Raw genomic sequence first — 6,177 nt, 5'->3', positions numbered from 1 at the left:
CTCTAATAAACCTTACTGCTTTCAAAATGAAAAAATTATAATTATGGACCAGGCTTATATGGAGTATTTATTTCACAATATTCACATTTGTAAAATTGTTTTGAAACAGAAATAGTTCATGAAAATAAATTAGGAATGATCTTTCCATAGCTTTAAAATTATATTCTTTAAAATAAGAACAGTCAGTCAGTTCAGTCACTCAGTCACGTCTGACTCTTTGTGACCCCATGGATAGCAGCATGCCAGGCCTCTCTGTCCATCACCAATTTCTAGAGCTTGCTCAAATTCTTGTCCATTGAGTCGTTGATACCATCCAACCATCTCCTCCTATGTTGTCCCCTTCTCCTCCCACCTTCAATCTTTCCCAGCATCAAGGTCTATTCTAATCAGTCAGTTCTTCATATCAGGTGGCCAAGGTATTTGAGTTTCAGTTTTAGCATCAGTCCATCCAATGAATATTCAGGGCTGATTTCCTTTAGGATTAACTGGTTGGATCTCGTTGCAGTCCAAGGGACTCTCAAGAGTCTTCTCCAACATTAGAGTTCAAAAGCATCAATTCTTTGGCACTCAGCCTTCTCTATAGTCCAGTTCTCACACCTGTACATGACTACTGGAAAAACCATAGCTTTGTCTATATGAACATTAGTCAGCAAAGTAATGTATCTGCCTTTTAATATGCTGTCCAAGTTGGTCATAGCTTTTCTTCAATGAAGCAAGCATCTTTTAATTTCATGGCTGCAGTGATTTTGGAGGCTAAGAAAATGAAGTCTGTCACTGTTTCCATTGTTTCCCCATCTATTTGCCATGAAGTGATGGGACCAGATGCCATGATATTTGTTGATGACTGAGTGACTTTCACTTTCAAAATAAGAACACCACCCATTTATACCATGTTGCTTTGTAACATATGTTACAAAGAATTATTTATTTACTTAAAATAAATATGTATCATTCCAAAAAAGCAGAATAGACATTCTTTTCAAGTGCACAGGCAACATTCTCTACAACTGACCACATACTAGAGCACAAAACAAGCCTCAACAAATTTAAGAGTTATAGAAATTATTTCAAGCATCTTTTCTGACCACAATGGCATGAAACTAGAAATCAATCCCAGAAAAACAAAAAAAGGAAGAAACAATTACATGGAGACTAAATAGCATGCTACTAAAAAGTGTTTAAATGATAAAATCAAAGAAGAAAATAAAAAATACTTCAAGAAAAATGACAATGAAAACAGAACTATACAAACACTATGGAATGTGGCAAAAATAGTTCTCAGAGAAAAGTTCATGTTGATACAGGTCTTCTTTAAGAAATAAGAAATCTCAAGTGAATAATCAAACTCACCACTTAAAATAATTAGAAAAAGAAGAACAAACAAAACTTCAAGGAAACTTAAGGAAGGAGTTAATAAAGTTCAGAGAGGAAATCAATAGAGACAAAAATAATGGAAATGGAAAAATCAATAAAACCAAGACCAGGTTCTTTGAAAGGGTAAACAAATTTGATAAACCTCTGGCTGGGCTCACCAAGAAGGAAAGAGAGAAGACCAAATAAAATAAAAAGTGAAAGAGGAAAAACAACTGATACTGGAAAAAAAAAAAATATATATATATATATAAGACTATGAACAATTATATGCCAACAAATTTGGCAAATTAGAAGAAATGAACAACTTTTTAGAATCATACAGCTCACCAAAACCGAATCAAGTAGAAATAAGTTGCTTGAACAGACCAATCACTAGAAGTGAAATAGAATCTTTAATTAAAAAAAAAAAATTGGTACGAATAAAAGTACAAGACTAGATGGCTTCACAGGCAAATTCTACAAAACACACAAAGAAGAATTTAGACTGATCATTCTATTACTCATCCTAAAGTTCAAAGAGAAAGGAACATACCCAAAGACATTCTATGGGGCCACCGTCACCCTGCTACTAAAATAAGACAAAGGCACTACCAAAAAAGAAAATTACAGACCAATATCTTTTGATGAATATACATGCAATAATGTTCAATAAAATATTTGTAGACTGAATTGAACAACACCTAAAAAAATCATGAACCACAACCAAGTGGGATTTATCCTAGGGCCACATGGCTGGCACAGCATATACAAATAAATCTGTGATACACCACACCAACAAAAGAAAAGACAAAGCCACATAATAATTTTAATGGATGCAAAACAAGTATTTGATAAGATTTCGCACCAATTCATGATAAAACCCTTATGAAAGTGAATATAGAGGGAACATGTCTCAATATAATAAAAGCTATTTATGACAAACCCACAGCCAACATAAAAATCAATGGTGAAAAGTTGAAAGCCTTCCCAATAAAGTAGGGAACAAAACAAGGATGCCTACTCTCACCACTTCTCTTCAACATAGTATTGAAGACATGTGTCTTAGCCATAGCAATCAGACAAGAAAAATGAATAAAATATATTCAGAATGGTAGGAAAAAGGTAAAATTGTCATTATATGCATGTGACATAATACTCCATATACAAAACACTAAGGACTTCACACCAAAATATTAGAACTTACACATGAATTCAGCAAAGTAGCAGGATACAAGATTAACATACAGAAATCAGTTGCATTTCTTTATGCTAACAGTCATATATCAGAAAGGGTATGTAAAAAAAAAAAAGCTAATAATGAACCAGAAAAGTAGATTATCTAAGAATAAACATGACCAAGGAGTTGAAAGACTTGCATGCTGATAAATATAAAACATTAATAAGGAAATTAAATAAGATTCAAAAAATAAAAATAAAAAGACATCCTATGCTCTTGGATTGGAAGAATTTGTTAAAATGGCCTACTACCCAAAACTATATACAGATTCAATGAAATGCCTATCAACATATTCATGATGGTTTCCCCAGAATTATAACAAATAATCCTAAAATTCATATGGAAACATAAAAGACAACAAACTGCCAAAACAATCCTGAGGACAAAGAACAAAGCGGGAGGCATAACTTTCAGTCAATATTACATAGCTACAGTAAATAAATCAGCATGGTACTGGCACAGAGACAGACATTCAGGTCAATGGAACAGAATAGACAGCTCAGCAGTAAACCCACATACCTATGGACAATTAATCTTTGATAAAGGAAACAAGAATAATATACAATGGGGAAAATGCAGTCTTTTTAGCAAGCAGTGTTAGGAATGTTGGACAGCCACATGTAAATCAATGAAGTTAGAGCATATCCTCACTCTATACACAGAAGTAAACTCAAAATACTTTAAAATTTAAATATAAGACAAGACACCATAAAATTCCTAGAAGAAGCAAAACATTCTCTGATTTGAATCATACAATGTTTTCTTAGTTCAGCTTTCCAAGGCGATGGAAATAAAAGCAAAAATAAACAAATGGAACTTAGTGAAACTTACAGGATTTTTCACAACAAAGGAAACCATAAACAAAACAGAAAGGCAAACTATGGACTTGAAGAAAATATTTGCAAATGATGCCACTGACATGGCTTAATTTCCAAAAGATACAAACGTGCCCTATAATTCAATAACAAAAACCAAACAACCCAACCAAAAAATGAGCAGAAGACCTAAATAGACATTTCTCCAAAGAAGATATATACAGATGGCCAATAGGAACATGAAAAGATGCTCATCATCACTAATTATTAGAGAAATGAAAATCCAAACAACACTGGTACCACCTCACAGCAGTCATAATGGACATCATTAAAAATCTACAAATAATAAATCCTAGAGAGAGTGTGGAGAAGAAGGAACCTCTTAACAGGGTTGGTGGCAATGTAATCTGATGCAGTCATGGAAAAAATTAGGGAGGTTGTCAAAAAACTAAAAATAGATTTGCCACATGATCTAGCAATCCCACTCCTGGGCATATAATCAGAAAAACTATAATTCAAAAAGATAAATGCACCTATATGTTCATAGCAGCACTATTTACAATAGTCAAGACATGGAAACAACCTAAATGTCCACTGGCAGATGAATGGATAAAGAATATGTGGTATCTATATATATACATATATATGTAAAATCATCACTGGGCCATTATAAAGAATGAAATAATGCCATTTGCGGCAACATGAATGGACCTAGAGATGATCATACTAAGTGAAGTTCAGGTCAGAAAGAGAAAGACAAATACCATATGCTATCACTTATATATGGAATCTAAAGTATGACACAAATGAGCATGTTTATGAAGCGAAAACAGACTAACAGATATAGAGAACAGACTTGTGGTTGCCTGGGGGAGATGGAGCGGGGGTGTGAAGGATTGGGAGTTTGGGGCTGGCAGATGCAAACTTTTACATATAAGATGGGTAAACAACAAATCCTATTGTATAGCTCAGGAACTACATTGAATATCCTGTGATAAATTAAAACATAATGGAAAAGACTATGGAAGAGAAGGTATGTATATCTATAACCGAATCACTTTACTAAACAGCAGAATTTAATACAACATTGTAAATCAACTATACTTCAATAAAAAATTGTAAAAAGAGAAGCAATATATCATATATTGCAATTAGGTATTTGTGGATTTTAGTATTACATGCCATTTAAATTTTCTTCACATTTTATAATTTTTCTTAGTGAATATGAATTATTTTTATAGTTATAAAAATTCACTTTGTTGTTTCAAAGACAAAATGAAGTTGCAAATATGTTTGCTGAGGTCCTCTTTCAAAGGAAATGATTCTTTGATGCAAGAATTTGGATGGGGCTGCTAAACACCGGGAAAGAACATTTTATTGATGGACAAGGAAAGGTGTCATCCCACAATTTGTCCTCTGGTGTTCTGGCATTTCTCAGTCCTGCCATGAAGACAGTGTTTAAAGAAAGTTATCATGATAGTTCATTCTTGGGTATTCACATAAATCACACTGTTTTATTTTTCTCTTCCTTGAGGGCTTTCTTTTTCTTTTCTGTAATATTACAGGACTGAAGTCACTAAGGGCTCAAATGATCAATACATGCAGGAAGGCTGGGAACTAGTTCCAGGAAGCAGTTTGTCTTAATTTATCCAGATAACCAAAGCTAATTCATGTAAGTTGGGGAGATCATAATCTCTATACATAGCTATCCAGGGATTCCATGGTGGCTCAGAGGATAAAGCATCTGCCTGCAATGCAGGAGACCCAGGTTCGATCCCTGGCTTGGGAAGATCCCAGGGAGAAGGAAATGGCAACCCACTCCAATATTCTTGCCTGGAGAATCCCATGGACAGAGGAGCCTGACGGACTACAGTCCACAGGATCGCAAAGAGTCGGACACGACTGAGTGACTTCGCTTTCTTTTCTTATTGAACAGAAACTAATTCTTTGTCTTCCCAAGCTAACTAAAACGTGTGTGGGTGTAGATGTATGCTGGGTATAAAGCCTCATCCTCTGTGAAGTTGATGGGAGGAGACAGGAGGAGGAGGGCTTTTCTCTTGAATCCCTCCCTCTTGTGGGGCATCCCACGGCACAGCACGCGTGGAGGTCAGACCCACCAGTCTCTCATTTGCTGATTGGAAACTCTTGGTATAATGCCACATGCTCTCAGAGCTGAAACATCCTTATGAATTCAGTTTCAAATTTACTTTCCATTTTCTGCCACGTACTTTCACAGACATCTGAGATTCCTAAACTGAGAATTATTGTTAGGCCACCTAAGTCAGGAGACCCTTGAAACCTCAGGATCTCTAGAAAGATCTTCACGTTTACACCTTGACTTCACATAAGTTCTTGGAACAGTGTTTAAGGATGTAGGTTCATTCATCTGGGGTTAGCCATTAGGACTGCGTTAGCACCTGGAAGTAGAGGTACATTTATTTTATTTTATTTTTTTATTTTATTTTATTGTGGTATAAACTTTTTTAATTTTTATTTTATTTTTAAACTTTACAATATTAATTGGTTCTGCCATATATCGAAATGAATCTGCCACAGGCATACACGTGTTCCCCAACCTGAACTCTCCTCCCTCCTCCCTCCCCATACCATCCCTCTGGGTCGTCCCAGTGCACTAGCCCCAAGCATCCAGTATCGCGCATAGAACCTGGACTGGCGACTCGTTTCATATATGGTATTATACATATTTCAATGCCATTCTCCCAAATCATCCCACCCTCTCCCTCTCCCACAGAGTCCAAAAGACTGTTCTAT

The 6,177-nt window shown here is 35.3% G+C and overlaps 1 non-coding gene across 1 annotated transcript; it reads left to right on the top strand.

The window, feature by feature from the left end:
• Positions 1-5,122: 5,122 nt before the first annotated feature.
• Positions 5,123-5,194, top strand: TRNAC-GCA. The gene has a single exon. It is a non-coding gene; the product is annotated as a tRNA-Cys (tRNA).
• The last annotated feature ends 983 nt before the right edge of the window (positions 5,195-6,177 follow it).

Source organism: Bison bison, unplaced genomic scaffold (assembly GCF_000754665.1).
Source record: "Bison bison bison isolate TAMUID 2011002044 unplaced genomic scaffold, Bison_UMD1.0 scf7180017864317, whole genome shotgun sequence".
Lineage (NCBI taxonomy): Eukaryota > Metazoa > Chordata > Mammalia > Artiodactyla > Bovidae > Bison > Bison bison.
Note: the sequence above shows the minus strand (reverse complement) of the source record. Positions and strands in the feature narration are given on the sequence as shown.